General features: G+C 47.2%; 1 long non-coding RNA gene across 1 annotated transcript; it reads left to right on the plus strand.

Annotated features, from left to right (window-relative positions):
* The first annotated feature begins 6635 nt into the window (after window positions 1-6635).
* LOC311525256 lies at window positions 6636-8805 on the plus strand. Its single transcript, XR_014712733.1, has 2 exons — window positions 6636-6860; window positions 8522-8805. It is a non-coding gene; the product is annotated as an uncharacterized lncRNA (long non-coding RNA).
* The last annotated feature ends 8989 nt before the right edge of the window (window positions 8806-17794 follow it).

Genomic DNA, 17794 nt, shown 5'->3' on the forward strand with positions numbered 1-17794 from the left:
ACTGCCATGTTTTATATAAACAAACAGGGTGGGGCTCATTCCTCACCACTCTGTCGCGAGGCTCTCCTCCTCTGGGACCTTTACATACCCTGTGCAATTCACCTCGAGACATCCTATCTCCCGGGGCTTTGAAACGAGCTGGCGGACTCCCTCAGCAGATCATACCACATGCACAAGTGGACGCTCAGGGCGGACGTCATGCTTTCGCTCTTCCGCAGGTGGGAGTGTCCCCGGGTAGAACTGTTTGCCACCAGGGCCAATGCCCATGGTTCTGCTCGTTCCAGAGCCGCAGCCCAGGCTCGCTCGCGGATGTGTTTGCGATCCTGTAGGGAGAGAGCTTGATGTATGCCTTGTCCCCAGCTTCCCTTGGTGCACAAGGTCCTGCTCAAGGTGTGCAGGGACAGGGCAGCGGTGATCCTCATCGCCCCAGCCTGGGCCCGCCAGCAGAGGTCCCGGACGACTGGAAAAAGGCTAATGTAGTGCCCATCTTTAAAAAAGGGAAGAAGGAGGATCCTGGGAACTACAGGCCAGTCAGCCTCACCTCAGTCCCTGGAAAAGTCATGGAGCAGGTCCTCAAGGAATCAATTCTGAAGCACTTAGAGGAGAGGAAAGTGATCAGGAACAGTCAGCATGGATTCACCAAGGGCAAGTCATGCCTGACTAATCTAATTGCCTTCTATGATGAGATAACTGGCTCTGTGGATGAGGGAAAAGCAGTGGACATGTTGTTCCTTGACTTTAGCAAAGCTTTTGGCACGGTCTCCCACAGTATTCTTGCCAGCAAGTTAAAGAAGTATGGGCTGGATGAATGGACTATAAGGTGGATAGAAAACTGGCTAGATAGTCGGGCTCAACGGGTAGTGATCAATGACTCCATGTCTAGTTGGCAGCTGGTACCAAGTGGAGTGCCCCAAGGGTCAGTCCTGGGGCCGGTTTTGTTCAATATCTTCATAAATGATCTGGAGGATGGTGAGGATTGCACCCTCAGCAAGTTTACAGATGACACTAAACTGGGAGAAGAGGTAAATACGCTGGAGGGTAGGGATAGGATACAGAGGAACCTAGACAAATTGGAGGATTGGGCCAAAAGAAATCTGATGAAGTTCAACAAGGACAAGTGCAGAGTCCTGCACTTAGGACAGAAAAATCCAATGCACCGCTACAGACTAGGGACCAAATGGCTTGGCAGCAGTTCTGCAGAAAAGGACCTAGGGGTTACAGTGGACGAGAAGCTGGATATGAGTCAACAGTGTGCCCTTGTTGCCAAGAAGGCCAATGGCATTTTGGGATGTATAAGTAGGGACATTGCCAGCAGATCGAGGGACGTGATTGTTCCCCTCTATTCGACACTGGTGAGGCCTCATCTGGAGTACTGTGTCCAGTTTTGGGTCCCACACTACAAGAAGGATGTGGAAAAATTGGAAAGAGTCCAGCGGAGGGCAACAAAAATGATTAGGGGACTGGAACACATGAGTTATGAGGAGAGGCTAAGGGAACTGGGATTGTTTAGTCTACGGAAGAGAAGAATGAGGGGGGATTTGATAGCTGCTTTCAACTACCTGAAAGGGGATTCCAAAGAGGATGGCTTTAGACTGTTCTCAGTGGTAGCAGATGACAGAACAAGGAGTAATGGTCTCAAGTTGCAGTGGGGGAGATTTAGGTTGGATATTAGGAAAAACTTTTTCACTAGGAGGGTGGTGAAACACTGGAATGTGTTACCTAGGGAGGTGGTGGAATCTCCTTCCTTAGAAGTTTTTAAGGTCAGGCTTGACAAAGCCCTGGCTGGGATGATTTAATTGAGGATCGGTCCTGCTTTGAGCAGGGGGTTGGACTAGATGACCTCCTGAGGTCCCTTCCAACCCTGATATTCTATGATTCTATGACATCGTTCCTAGAGCTGTTGGTAGAGGCCCCAGTAGTCCTTCCCCTACACTGGGACCTCATTACACAGGACGGCGGGTGGCTTCTACACCCCGACCTGCAGTCACTGCACCTGACGGCGTGGAGGCTCTGTGGCTAAATGCCCTGGAGAGCCAGTACTCCCTTCCCGTGCAGCAGATTCTGCTTGGCAGTAGAAAGCCAAGGGAGGCCTATATGGCCAAGTGGAAAAGGTTCTCGTGTTGGTGTGAACCCCGACAGGTATGGCCGTGCCACGCCCCGGTGCAGGCCATCCTGGAGTACCTCCTGCACCTCAAGCAGCAAGGGCTAGCCCCGTCCTCACTTAGAGTATACCTGGCAGACATCTTCGCCTTCCATCCGGGGTTCTCGGGGGGCTTGGTGTTTTCCTACCCAATGGTGGGATGGTTCTTTAAAGGGTTGGAGAGAGTGTTCCCGTACTCCTGCCCCCCAGTAGAACCTTAACCTGGTCCTCTCTAAACTCATGGGACGCCCTTTCAAGCCCCTCACTACCTGTTCTCTCCTCCACCTTTCCTGGAAGGGGGCATTTCTAGTTGCCATTACCTCGGCCAGAAGGGTGTCCGAACTGAGGGCCCTCACCACTGAGCCACCAATTACAGTATTTCAGAAGGACAAAGTGCAGCTCCGGCCGCACCCCAAGTTCCTACCTAAGGTGGTTTCCCAATTCCATCTGGGCCAGGACATTTGTTTGCCGGTGTTCTTCCCAAAACCCCATACGGACCCGAGTCACCACAGCTTGCACACCTTGGATGTGCGTTGAGCGCTGGCGTTCTATTTGGAGCGCACCAAGCCCTTTCGCAAATCCGCGCAGCTGTTTGTGGCTGTGGCCGAGAGGATGAAAGGCCTCCCAGTGTCGGCACAGCGGATTTCATCTTGGATTACAAGCTGCATCCAGGCGTGCTATGAGCTCGCAGGTGTTCCAGCCCCGGCTGTCGCTGCCCACTCGACCAGGGAGCAGGCGACTTCCACGGCATTCCTGTCACAGGTCCTGATTCAGGAGATCTGCAGAGCAGCCACCTGGTCCTCGGTGCACACCTTCATGACCCACTACGTGGTCAACCAGCAGGCCAGAAAGGATGCGGCAGTTGGCAGAGCGGTCCTCTGAGCAGTTGTTCCGTGACTCCTACCCTCCTCCAGAGGTAAGCTTGTGATTCGCCTAATGTGGAATGGACGTGAACAAGCACTTGAAGAAGAAAAAACGGTTACTTACTTTCTCGTAACTAGAAAAGGAGTACTTGTGGCACTTTAGAGACTAACCAATTTATTTGAGCATCAGCTTTCGTGAGCTATAGCTCACTTCATCGGAGCTGTAGCTCACGAAAGCTGATGCTCAAATAAATTGGTTAGTCTCTAAAGTGCCACAAGTACTCCCCTTTCTTTTTGCGAATACAGACTAACACGGCTGTTACTCTGAAACCTTTCTCGTAACTGTTGTTCTTCGAGATGTGTTGTTCACGTCCATTCCACCATCCACCCTCCTACCCCTCTGTCGGAGTCGCTATCAAGAAGGAACTGGAGGGGGTCGAGCCGGCAGGGGTATATATGCACGGCACAGTGGCGCCACTCGGGGGGGCCCTGCCGGCCCAATGGGAGCTGCTAAGGGAAAAAGTTTCCGACGCTCGTGCACACAGTGCGTGCACACTTAATGTGGAATGGACATGAACAACACATCTCGAAGAACAACAGTTACGAGAAAGTAAGTAACCATTTTTTCCACTGAGTTGCGATGACTGTGTATAAATCACGTAACCTCTCTGAGCCACTGTGTGTTTGTGTAAACTAAACCTGTGCATTTGGATTCACAGGAACCTGAATAAACCTGATTTTGTTAAATTTGTGTTTACACTTATGAGCTTTCATAGGCATAGAGAGCCATTTTTGAAGTCAAAATAAGGTGAGCTGGCATTCCTGTGGATCTTCTACTATTCAGGAATGAAAACCATGTTTACCTTCCACTGAAAAAGAAACTATAGAATTGGCAGTTTGATCATATAAGTTTAATATTTAAAACTCTATGATTTAAGATTAAGAAACTATTCCCAAATCTAACATAAATTGGTCATGAAATAAATTAGTCTTTTGGAGTATATCATAGTTAAAAGTTATAGAAAAGATAAAGTAATTATTAAGCATTAGGAAATTCTACTAAAAGTCCTAGGAAGTTTAGATAGACCACAACTGGCCAGAGGAGTAAATGAGATTAACAGCAAAATGTGCTTATAAAGATAGGGTGAGATTTGGGTTTGTAGTATTCGTAGCCACTTGCAAGAAAAATTCTAGGCTTTGTAAGGTTCCCTACAAAAATCACAGCCCAAATTAGGCCTCAGTCCTGCAACTGCATCCAATGGAAGGATCCCCATTGACTTCAGTAGGGCTCTCCATGGGCACAGGAGTCTTCCTGTGTGGGAGAAGTTGCAGGATGGGGACCTACGTCTATTACATTTGTGGGTCATGTTTGATTTGGCAAGCCACTGCCCAAGACATTGGATTCAGTATGGTATTTATTTAAACTCATTTAAAACCAAATGAATGGCTGTATTCTATTAATTTCTTTCCTATGGAAAAGACGGAGGTGACTGATTTCATACTGAGAACTTTTGCAGAGAGGGATTTAGTTGGAAGTCAGATTTGCTTTTAGAAGTTCTGGTGAATTGAAGCAAACCTGTTAATGGTTAATTTTAGCAGGTGTTTGCAGAGGGACTGCTACAGCCAGTTTCTGAACTGAGCCATTTTAAATTCCCTCTCTCTATCTCCGTAGTGTGTGCGGTGACTAGAAAAGAGATTACTGTTTGAGTTAAGTTTTGCTTCATCATGGAAAAGTCAAATGCTACAAGAACATACAAGGGACACAAGATACACAATGTTTTCCTTCTTACAATTACTGTGCTTAGTTGCTTTCATTGTTGCTGGATTTGTCACATGGCAAAAATTAAACTTAATTGTTTGAATGAGGAAAAGGTGTGTTGAGGGGGGAGCTGATCAAAAGCCAGGGGACAAAGAACTACTGAAGACCATAATGAATGCACCATTTAAGTGAAGGTGAATCATGGACTGGACTCGTTTTAGTTTGCTGTATTTTAAAAAGTTCAGAAATGTAGTTCATTTCTTTTTCAGATCTGGGGGTTGGCAACATGTCCTCAGAGCCATCATAGTTTTAGATAACAAACCTAGATGGTTGCACCACTTCTATTTTTCTCTTCTGCTACCATGTGTGTTCCAACATGTCTTTATTATATTTTTATGAGGTGCCATAACTGTACATTAAACATTACAGCAGGGAAAATATGACAACAGTAATCATGAGCAATATCCATGGCCCACAAGCTTACTATCTAAAGGCCTGTGTGGGTACACTGCAGTCAAACAGAGAGCAGTGAATAGATGTGATCTCTGGTTGGCTTAATAGAAGTGAAGAGAAGGAAGAGGCATTGAGTATTTAATTGGGAGGTTGTTGCAAGATTAGGGGGCCAGTATTACAGAATTCATAGTAAAAGACTATGACAAACGGTGTGGTCCTGAGCACCTTTATGTGAGGGGCTGGATGCTCTCTACTCTCGATGACTTTATTGGGAGTTGATGGCACTCGGTAGTTCTCAGGTGCTGCATACCTAACCTCACAGTATCAGGCCCAAAAGAGAACAATAAGGAGAGAGGGTTGAGAGGAATGTAGGGAGAGGATGGAGATTAAGGGCTCAGGGGTTGGCAGAACCAGTGTTATGGAGTTGTCTGCAGGTGAGAAGAAGTTTTAATAATATAAAGAAGATAAGAAAGAATTCAAAAAGTGGGGCAAGACAGTCATGATCTTGTGAGGGGTTGAGTGCTTCCTGTAAGGTGCTGAATTACTCTCCTTGACTGATGGTCCTTAGCAGATTCCTGGGTTAGGCCCATTGTCACAAAGAGGGGAGATAAAGGTGATATTGGGAGCAGCCTTTGCATAGATGGAAAAAAGGCAGGAGAGTGAGAGGCCAGCAAGGAGAAATTACAGTAAATGAGTGAGAAATTATTGCAGAATGGATTTGTGTTTTGGTGATAGGGGCTGGTCAATGGTTAAGGTGTAAAATAAACTTCCTTCCTGCAAAGATACTTTAACTTTTTACCAGGATTACAAAGCTATTCAAGTCTCAACTGTTATTGGGTGTTGAATTAAGTTTATCATGTCATCTGCAAAATAAATATTTGTTTCCTTCTCTCTCTCTTTAAAGAAAGCTTCATTTAGCAGAAACAAGTGAAGTTCTGGCTGTCTCCATGGCCCTTTCAAAGGCCTTTTATGCACTTTCTGCAAAAATGTACTTAGTAGCCCCCAGCCAGAACCTGCCCGATTCTGATCTCCCATATGTATTACACTACTATAACTCCACTAACTTACTCCTGATTTATGCAAGATCTGCCAATTGCCTACAAGAAACTAAAAGTGGTTCATTACAGTCTATGTTCCTTCGTAAAAGGAATGATTTATTCAACGTTTATAAAGGAATAGATTATGATTTGTGATTTTAAAATAAGGTAATCTTAAACCAGATAATTGTTAAACTATCAGTTTTTCCCAAAGTAATGATTTCTTAGGAAAGATGCTAGATGGAAAATACTGATGAATGAAATTCTTTGTTATTTATAGCTATATATGACACTATTCCCTTCAGCAAACACTTAATGTACTCAATAGGGCTACTCACATGAGTAAAGTTACACCTGTTCTTAAGTGCTTGCAGGAGTGGGACATAGTCCCTGCCTTGGAGGGAGGAGCACTCACATGAGTAAGGGTTTGCAGGATCGGATCCTAATGGCTTAATTCTGCAAGCTGCTGAGTGCCCTTAACTGTCACTTAGTCAATGCCTTACAGGATGGAACCTCGCAGTCAAAGCAAAGCTCCAGTTCCACAGCAGTGTGAGCTTCCCTACTGGTGTCTCTCCTGTCACCTGGAAGAGGGATGGACCCCTGAACAGGTGAGCGAATAGCTCAGTTGCCATGCCCAGTCAAACCTTGACTTCTCTGCTTAGACTGGCTACAAGCAGGGATGCCATTTGTTATGGGATGGGGGTGCAGTTGCCTTCCCCCACCCCCACTTTTCATAAATCTATGTCTTCCCCCTCCCCACCTCTGCAGGATATAATGTAATCACATGTAGCGTTCTATGTGCTGGCACAATTTTTTGCCATATTCCTCCCCTCCCCCCATTTGTTCCTGACAGCTCACTTCTGTCAGCTCTGCTCCTGGGTTTTGTATTGTCTGTATTTGTCCAGTATGGAGTAAGAGCAACAATTCATTAAAGAGCAGTTGGACAGTGTGGGCCTGATTGTCAGAAGCCACCCCCAAGGCAAGCCCCAGCCAGCGGCTGTGCTAGGGTCTTTTATCCCAGTGTAGACATATTCTATTGACTTCAGGTGGACTTGTGGGTGCTCATCTCTTTTGAAAACCAAGCCTTACCTGGCTGGGAGCTACTGAGGTGGGTCACATTTGAACCAATTCCCTAATTAGTAAAAGTTTAACATTGTCTTACCAGACTCCTTAGCTAGATGTGGTCTGCACAGCTGGGTCTGGTTATTCTAGCTTTCTGCTTGATTACAACTATAAGTTAATAGTATTGGCTACAGAGGTGATACTGTGCTGTCTTTGTTCATTCCCCTGGCATTGCTTGGTCTCTGTTCTAGAGTGCATTGGTGCATTTTTATTATCATTCCTTTGCAAGTGTTAACAGCAGAAGAGACCGTCACAGATCTCTTCAGCTAAAAGGTAGCTGGAATCCCCACCACAGCTGGCCTACAGGGGCATGTACTAGTGCAGCCTTAGGGTTTAAAGAGGGATTGATTGATCATTGTTTATTTGGGAAACAAACTGATAAAGGTCCACTTCATTGTTGTATTCACTGATTTTTACAAGCGAATTGCCAGGATGCGCAGCAGATCTTTGGAACTCTCTTTACCAGGGTCCAAGGCAATTGATGACTTTACAGGGCTCGTTCGTTTTAGATTCCCGGAGCCCCCACAAATCAATAGTTTTCCATTATCGGGTGCGGCTGGGTCACTGGTCTGTCAATGAGCTGTGACAATTGCTGTGCAAGGGTGAACCTGGCCAGTCAATTGCTGCTGACAAGAGGCAAACATGCTGACAGCTTTGCACTTCGGCTTGCCGCCCAGAGAGGCTGAGAGGAAGGCCTGTTCCCAGATATAGGGCACACGCCGTGGCGGAGCGGGGCTGGGCCCTGCCCCAGCTCCCTCAGCAGGGCGGTCAGGGCCCCGTGCGCACAGACACAGCCTGGAGACGAAGGCGACCTTCCTGGATCAGAGCGTGCCTCGCTAGGGCAGGGCCTTCCCCCGCCACCGGCTCCCTTGGCGCGCAGCCGCGCTCCCGACCTCTCCCTGCGGATTCCCTGCCGGAGCGCGGCCGCGGTGTGACGCCAGCCGCGCCAGCGGAGCGAGGCCCTGGCCTGCCTCTGGGCTCAGCCCCGCTCTTGGCGGTCTCGGGCTTCCGGCGGAATTCCGGTCAGACACCGAACTGGGAAGCGGAACGAAAACCAATAGCTAGCAATTAACCCAATAGTAGGGGTTTTAATTTCCATTAACTCCTTTCAAGTCTTAAACGCTGGCCTCTTTCTTTGTGCCTCCAGCCCTCCGTTTGATTCGCGCCTTCCCCTCATCAAACAGAAAAACTGGCGATCAACTTTATCACTGGGAGCCAACTCGCTGGGTGCAAAAAAATACACTACGCACCGGACCGATCATTTTCTTTAAACGAAAGCAGAAGGGAGGGGCTTGGAAGGAAGCGGAATAAACCCTCCGTTCCTGGCAATTAGAAGCACCGGTCTTATGACTTGCAGCACTTGGTAGCTCGAAACGCGTCCGTTCTCTTGTAGCATTAATTAAAAAGAATGTGTGTGTTTTTAATAAAATGCTTCATGTTTCAGCCTCCTTTCTTCCTCTTACCAAATGTGATTATGGGGGCTGAAGGGAATTCAGGTTAATATGTTGACACGCTTAACAATGCGGGGTCATGTTGCACAATACGCTTGACTGGTCTGGTTCAGTACAGCCTCTGACAGGTCCTAATCAGCCACTGCCCTAAAGGCAGAGGCAAAGAGCGGCTTTTAATTACTGCTCCATACACGAGTTTGCCAGCATTAAATTGAGACATAATTAGGCCTCCGAATTTTAATAATTGTCCTAGCTAATTGGGCAGACAAGTGCGTTCTGCCGCGTGGCGTGATTAGATAATTAGTATTTCCGAACGTCAAAATTGGGCTCTTGATTACGAATTCCAGATGCAAGGGGAAAAGGTAGCGCGCGGATCTTTACGAGTCTATTAGGGGAGAGTTTAGCGATGGTGGTAATTTGAAGTCCATTAAGAAGCTAAATTCCACCTCCGGTGAGCCACGCTGGGCTGAGACGGCCTCGGCCTCTGCCTCTGCCTCCGTGTCTGCGCCGCCGTCGCCGCCTGGCTTAGACTTGGGAGCCCTCTGCCCCAAGGAGTGCGGCTGGGGTCCAACTGAACATGGGAAGCTGCTTTCTCGGGGCCCGCCATTGCTGAGGGCGGCCGCCTCCTTTGCCTCCCAGCCCCTCCCTCTGCCCTCCAGTGGTCCCAGCCCCCGGGGGCCGGCGCTGGTGTGGCAGCAGCCCAGGCCCCTGGCTGAAGTGCTCTTTGGAAGTATACACATGCTAATGAGGTGCAGCTCCCCAGTCGGAGAGCCCTGGGTGAGGCTGCTCGCGGCTCCTCTGGCTAGGCCGTTATTCCCCACTGATTACTCGCTTAAGAACGTCTTCAGAAAAAAGCTCTAGGTGTGACAGAGAGCTGGTCACCAAGCAGCTGCCCCTCAGTCCTCCAGGCGCAACCTGACCTCCTTTCTCAGGCCCCCTGCACCGCAGGGCTGCCAGCCGCACCATGAAAGGTGCATTATGGGGAAGTGGAGGAGAGAAAGAACCCGGCCTGTAGCTCTCAGGCGAGAAGGAGACGCTGGAGCCAGGCTCTAGCCCAGATTCGAATGACTGACTCCCGCTGCGCTGAACCCGTCACACCGGTGTATGGACTTCGCAACGCAACGCAACGCCCAGCGCAGAGAGCCCCCTGCGGCGAGGCCTGCATTCCATCTCCTGGGAGGGTCGCTCCAAAGGCCACCCCGCGCCTGGTTCAGAGCGGTCCCTTTGGTTTCTGTGAGGCTTATTTCAAATTTTAAAAACTGTCCCTAAAAGGCAGTGGTAGCTCATTCACTCCTGCCCCTGGCTTTCACAGTGTGGGATGCCAGCTCCAATTAAAAGCGTATTTATTTTTAAATGAAACTATCTGGGAAACAAACAATCGGAGCAAAATCTGTGTTCTAATTCATTAAAAGCACAAATTACCAAGGAGTTGCTTGGAAAGGGGAGCCAGTGGAGAGGGCGAGCACAGAACATGTCATGGGAGAGAGAGAGAGCTGTCACACCCGGTTTGGGCGAGCTAGAAGCACGGCAGCAGATTAAACTCTCCATTTCGGTGTTCCTTTGCATGAACCGAGAGAAGACAGCAGATCTTCCTGACAAGCGGCCAGAGCAGACTGCCCTTTAAATACATATATAGAAATCTCTCCCTATTTAGCAATAGCACGGTTCCCATTTTTTAGTGCATTGTTCCATTCCCAGATAAAATCTAACACCCCTGGAGGAAAGGTGTAATATCTGTCACAAAGATTTCTCTTTTCAGTACACAATACTTGGGCTTTTCTTTTTTTGAAGAATTACGTTCATGACTGATCACTCAACACCTTGTTGTCTCTGATTGCAGAAAACCCACCTTATAAATGTATGATAACCACCCTGTAATAGGGAGTGTGACAATTTACTTCACAGTGCATTTCAGGCTGCTAATTGATCGTTTCAGTCCAGGGACTATGCGGAATAAATTATAGCCATCAAAAGGATATCACAGTTCATTTTGGTAGAATGGTTTCCATGTCACTTCTTGTTCGTCTTTTGCCCAATAGCTGCATTAGCCCCATGTGTTGTTGTTTTGTTATTACGAGCTGTTTCCATGTCAGATGCAAATCTGAGAATGAACACTAGAGGCCGCTCTATTTGCATACTTCTGCCAAGATTAGCCGCTGGGTCTGCCTACACCAGCCAAAGAGTAAGAAGGTTTGACTCAGAAACCTCACAACTAAAAGGCTTTGAATCATTTGGAGAAGGCCAGTTGGAATTACAAGAGAGTAAGTACTGAATATCCTTTACTACCATCCAGGTTAGCGAGAGTTACAAGGGACGCATAAATTTGCCATAGACTTTTGAGAACGATCATGATTTCCCCCTCCCATTATGAATTACTGCTTTATTGTCTGATCAAAAGAGTGGGTGTGTGGATCTTTGCATTGGGCTACCGTAAACTATTGGATAAAAACTGTTTTTAGTTCTTCCCTTCCAGTCTTTTCTCTCCCTCCCCGCTGTAAGTTAATAAAAGATATACTAATCAGGTTATGACCTACGATCAAAGATTCAAGTTACCACAAATTCAGGGAAAGGAATAAGGGGGGAAAAAAGAAGGAACTAAAGTGTTGAAACTCACGATCACATAGCCACAGGAAATGTTTACATATACTATTTGTATGATTACATGTATATGTCCTTTATTCTCTATAGTTTTTGCCCTTTTATAAATGATGGGTTGCAGAAAACATGTTATAAACTAACTCGTAATGTACAAAAAACTTCACTAAAATCCGTGAATAATCTGAGTTAAACCCCTAGTGGCCCAGAAATTCAAGATCTCTTAATTCTCTTCGCAAATCACTATCTGCATGTTGCAGTATTTGTGGTACCGGAATTCACCTACTCTTTTCAATCCTCTCTAGTGCCCCTACATCTATCGGTGAGGTAGACTATAGCAGGTCAGGGCTGATCAAGAGCGAAATTGAGCGGTTCTGGCAGGCTCGTGAGTGAAGTAGGGACTCTTGTCAGTAAGAGAGGCTGAAGTCGGTCCATTTGTATTTTGTACATCATTTCTTTATTACCTTACATTCGTTGTTCCGTGCTCGACCACGTCTTAGAACGAGACTGTTTCATACACAGTGAGGAGGCAGGGGAATTTCTCTCCCCGGTTTGCTCTGGCCTAATGAAATGGTTTGATTAAAAAAAAAAATAAGAAAAAGCGCCCGCTGAAAGACTCTTCTCTCCTCCGTCTTCCCTCAAAATTGCTTCTAAGTAAAGCTCTTTCAAAGATCAAAGGGCCTGATCCTGCCGTCTTTGCACCAATGGGAGTTTGCCTCCCATCGTGAGAATTTTGCCTGAGTGAGATCTGCAGGATTGAGTTCACAGTGTGCTCAGAATCTCCCTTCATCCTCAGCACATAAATGGAAGCACAGATAGGAAGATCTCTGACATGGCACACAGAAGCAATCCATAGTATGGTCCAGTCTTGAATTTCTTAGTCAGACAAAACCTGCACTGACTTCATTATTTGTATTAACACCTGGTTCAAAAGGGCTTTTACCATCTGGCAGGTAAATAAGTGACAACAATTGCCCAGGTACATAAATACCTCTCCAATTTTACAAGTCAGGCTGAACAGAGATGATCCTTACCTAGATTATAAGATCTTCAGGGAAGGGACTTCATTTTTTATTTGCCTGTAACACAGCGATCTGTTTTATGTCCCTATATACAAAAAATATCAGCAATAACAGAAACTCAAATTATAAATCCTCAGGCTGTAAGCATTTTTACATTGTTTTTATAAAATCATTTACTCTTTATTTACAGAAGTAGTAAAAAGTACTTTGATCAGTTTTGTGCACTTATTTGCACTTTCACTCCAACTGCAATTGTGCAGGCCAATATTTGTCACTGTGGTGTGGGCCATTTCTGGTAGCAATAATAATTATATTTTTTATAAGTTAACAATATTTGAAAATGTGGATATTTGTGAAATAAAATTTTAAAATGTAGTTTACCAGTTGTATTTAGATTAAGATTAGGACTCCGTGTATAGACATCCTACCTTTTAATGCTTTATTGAGATCAGCTAAAGACTGATTTATGAACTGATGTAGTCCTACCATGCAGCATATGATTTATCTGATGTATCCTAAAAAATACTATTTATTAAAATCTTACAGATGATATAGCATATCTCAGGATTAAAATATATTGGTTCTGACTATGTCGGGCTTGATCCTGCAATATTACTGAAGAAAATCTCCCACTGCCTTCAAAGATGGTGTTTGGCAGAGATAAAAGGAGAAGAAGCCTGAAGGTGCATCCTCACTGACACCTCTCCTGCAATTCTCTGAGAAGCCTTCCTCAGTGACAAGCCCCTCACATATATCCCTCATAAAACTCCCAGAGCCCAATCACTTTTCAGTATGCAGAATCCTACCAAATCCCATACACCATTGTCAAACACCTTGCCTGGCTGCCAGAACTCTTCCCTCTTTCAGTGGCAAATGCTCCCAGTTAAACCCACCAGATGCAAACATTATTTTCTCATGAGGTGTTGCTGACATGGCTAGTGGGGACAGGTGAAGTTTGCGTTTGAGTTTTCTATTCTGAATGACCTCAGCTACTCCTGTGCCCCCAAGGATTCTCTCATGAGTTTCCATGAGGTTCTATTTTGTCACTTCTCCTCTTCAATGTATATACGAGACTACTAGGGGAGATAGTTGATGCACAGATTATAAGGCCAGAAGGGACACCTGTGATCATCTAGTCTGACAAACGTGACCAGATAGCAAGTCTGAAGAATAGGGACCCTTTTGGGGGGAGAGGTATAGTTGCCCCTATATTGGGATGGTCCCAATAATATCAGGATGTTAATAATGATGATATCCTAAATCTGACCTCAGTTAGTGAGGATTTTGATGCTGATGTGCTTCCAGTAAGTAGGTTACACCCAGCTCTGTGTCTCCAGTTAATAAGCCTGTGTGCTGGAGTTGAACAATCCAGCCAGTGCAGTGTTTGGCAATCCTTTGGATGAGGGTTGTCTGGCTAAAATTAAATCCTTGTCAGATTTAGGTAATGCTTACAGGCTGCGGAAAAAACAGAAGAAATGGTTTATCCCGGTGAACCTACAATAGGCTCTATGAAGGCACAAGGAGCAGCCCATGCACAGTCCACTGCAGGATTGGGGCCTATGTCTGACCCCCTCATTTGTGGGCACTTGCCTGCCATTTGTCCGCCAAGCATGTAACTTTGCCTCCAGCAGCTTCTAGCTATCCAGGTAGCTGCACTGGCGAGACTCGCCATGTTTTTCATCTCTGCTTGGAAAAAATATTGGGACTTTCTCTTTTGGATGAGGGCCTTGTTAGTTACCCAACCCTGTCACCTAACGACTGGGTTACTGATATGTGAGACAGTATCCGAAGGCCATTCAGACATTTCAGCTGGTGCAGAATGTAGCCATCTGTATGTTTCATGGTACTTCTCACCTAAAGCAAACTATACCCATGCTCTGTGATCTGCACTGGCTTCCATTTAGTTTCCCGGTCCAGTGTAAGGTGTTTTTCTACTTCCAGCACCCATAGTGTCTTGTTCTCTGGATATTTTAGAAACTACCTCTATCCTCATATGATAATGCAGGTTATGATCAGCTAAAGCACTGGAGTTTACAGCTCCTGATTTAAATCAGAGATCGTCAGTGGCTTCAATAGATGAGTCTTCAGCTATGGTACCCACCTTTCCCCCAGGGTCCAGTAGAGTCTGCATTTGTTGCTATTCAGCTCACCTGGCAAGGCCTATTGGTTTACCCAGGCTTTCCCTGGGGCGGGACTGTTGATCAGGCAGACTGGGGATTAGAGAGGGGCTGAAGGAAAGGAATTTGCTTGTGGATGGTAGGATTTTTTTTCTGGATAGTGACCCACCCCAAAAAAGTGTTCTTCTAATGACTGTAATGGTGCCCTAGAGCTGCTTTTTTATAAATTAAAAAATAAGGCCTTTCTACACAAGAAGGTTGTACCGCTTACGCTATACCAGAATAGTTAATGCAGTACTGTCACCCTACTGTAGACAGTTATATGGGTATAAAGGTTGGGCACAGCTGTTCCTGTACGGGAAAATTTACTTCTCTCTGCATGACACATATTTTGCTTTTCTTGTTGGCCCTTAATACTATTTTGAAACAGTTGCTTGCCCCTGTACCACCAGTGTGGTTCATCTTCACTCTTATGAAGGACATACTGGGTAGTACAAATATCTGAGCAGTGCCCCAGTGATAGATGATTCTAAATAAATGCAAACAGCAGAGATGCTGGATTGTCAGAAGCCCCAGAATTGTTCCTTTCCCCAGCAATGACACTGCAGAGCCTGCAGGACGCTATATGTCCTCTCAGGGAAAAGGCCTGAGCAGGGTTTGAGCTGGCTGGTACCACATCCTTAGGAGGTATAATTTAACCAGTGCAGAACACCAGCACCGGGCCAGTGCATCACTCAGTCCCACCTAAGCCTTGTTTATAGAAGTGCATTGGCTTCCTAGGGGCCCTCTACACAGGACTCTGTTTCTCCTGTTCTCATCATTTCCCATGTGGCATTTCTTTTGAAATAATAGTTTGCATACGCTCACAACAGCATCTTTAATTTGGTTAAACTCCGGGTGTGTTCACAGCTCATCTTGAAAATATCCAGAGGCTTTTCTGCTGCATAGCAGAGTCCTCCGGTGCCTGGTTACAACCTAGCGAAGGGGTGGTCGAAGTGTAAAGAATAGCCCACGTGGCAGGAGCTCCCCCCTGGCACCCTAGTTTTTGACATGGAGTTGAGGGGAGACCACAGGTCCCACCATGCAGGGGGCCCATCGTGCGGCCTAGGGGCCCACCTGCTAAGTTCAGCGCGGCTCCTGAAAGGCTGGGGCCGGTAGCTCCACCTGGTCTCCCCATTGCAGATGAAGGTGCCTTCGCTCTGCTCCCTTTTACACCTAGGTGAGGGGCCACTCCCGGCCCGCTGGCGCCCACGGCCGGGGAAGGGGGAGGCGAACAGCCAGACACCCACCCACGCCTGCGGGGAGCCCGTGAAGCGCCTCCCGTCCACCGTGGGGGTGTGGGGGGGGAGCCCCCTGGGAGGCGTCGTTTTCTGAGCGTTTCTGGGGGAAGAGAGAGAGAGGCTGGGAGGAGCTAATTGCTTTAATTGGCCGTCACGCCATTAAAATTTCTTTTTGTAAGTGCGGCGCTTATTGTGAGAACACCAGTCCCCGCCCCCCGCGAAAGGGCGCTCGGGAGGCGCGCGGGCCCCGCCACATCAATTATTCAGTCCTCGCTCCCGCTCTCCAGTGTAAACAAATCCCTCAGCCAGCCCGGCGCGCGGCCTGCTCCTCCCTCGCTCCCTCCCAGCGCCCGCAGCCGGCCGAGAGCGGCCTCCCTCAGGGCTGGCTGGGGGCGGGGGCTTTCCCTCTCTCCTAGGGCCGGCGGGGGAGCTGCAGGCTCGAGCTCCGTCTGACCGGGCGGCTCGCCAGCTTCGGGGAGGAGCGGAGCTGCTGCAGGACGCAGCCCGGCCGCCGCGGCTCTCTCTCTCTGCTCGCCGGCTTCCCGCCATGGCAACTGCCCCGCGCTGGGTGGGGGGGGGGCGGTCTGTATTTCCCCCTCCCTTGCAAGGCTGCGCTCCTCCCACCCCGCAGCTATGGGCCCCGGGCCCCACAGCTGTGCTAGCTCGGCAGCGGGGGCTGACGTTTTCCAAGGGCCGGGGCAAGGAGACGTGACGGGCCAGTCGGAGCGATTGAGTCGAGTTTCCCTGTGCGGAGGCTCCCCCCACCCTGGTCCCGCGGGGGGGGGGGGTGGCAGGAGTGGGGTAAGATCAGGCTAGCGCGGGTTGCTCTCAGACACGGTGCTATGAATGTTTTCCAGGCACAACAGAAGCACGTCGGCTGATCCCCTCCACCGCGTGTAAAGACAAGCGATAATACTATCCAGGGGGAGAGCATCCAGAGAACTGAGCATCAAACCCATCTGACTCCACTATTTCGTCTCGAAATAGTGATTGTGATGAGGAGAAAATGGTGAAGAAGCGAATGGGTAAGATCAGCTGGTAGACAATCTCTTTGGGGACACACACACACTCTCTCTCTCTTTTTTTTTTTTTACATTTACGAGTTTAAAAACCAAAAAGCAGCAGTTTAAGTCAATACTTCAAAGATCTTCGGGAGCGAAAGGGACGCTAACAAAAGAAAGTGTCTGAATAACAAACACATCGCTCTGCCGGCGAGTTTTAAGACATTTTAAGTATAAAGAATAAGTGACGTGGCAATCATTTTCCCTCCCCCCCCCCCACCTTTGCTGCTTTCTGACTCGGATGTGAGGGTGAAATCTTGCTAACAGCTCGTGTATCTGTATATTTAATTGCGACCTGGCTGCATGTTCCTGTTGAGGAGGGATGCAGATGACAAGTGAATATATAAAAAACAGTTGACAAAAACAGGAAAGAAATAACTGACAGATGAAAAGACAGTCAATGCGGAGCTAACAGGCAAAAGCATCGGTACAAAGTCACATACCTTCTGAGAGGAGCAGTAGTTTGTTTTATTCCAGATCTCCAGAGTTTTATCTACTGTCGGTGTGATGGGGGAGAGAGGAGCTAATGTGCCCTGTTTAGGATACAAACATGCAGATTAGATCAGACTTCTGACACCATGTTTCACTCAAGACTTCAAACAGAGGAAAAAAACAGACTTACCCCACTGAGGAAAAGGAAAATAAAACATAAAAAAAAATCCAAGACTTTATAAGGGGTTTTTTTTACTTGTTTAAACATAACCGTTTTACATATCCCTATACTTAAATACCTAGAGTTCATCGGGATCAGTGGCTCTCTGTTATATTCGCACGAGCTTAATGTGTTGCTCTCGAATTGAGATGAAGTTCAAATGGAGGCCTTAAACTTTCCGTTTCTATTGTTTAAAGGTTGGGACATTGGGAGAATATCAGCCCAGCTCCCATTTTTCATCA

This window comes from Lepidochelys olivacea, assembly GCF_965140295.1.
Source record: "Lepidochelys olivacea isolate rLepOli2 genome assembly, chromosome: 8".
Classification (NCBI taxonomy): Eukaryota; Metazoa; Chordata; order Testudines; family Cheloniidae; genus Lepidochelys; species Lepidochelys olivacea.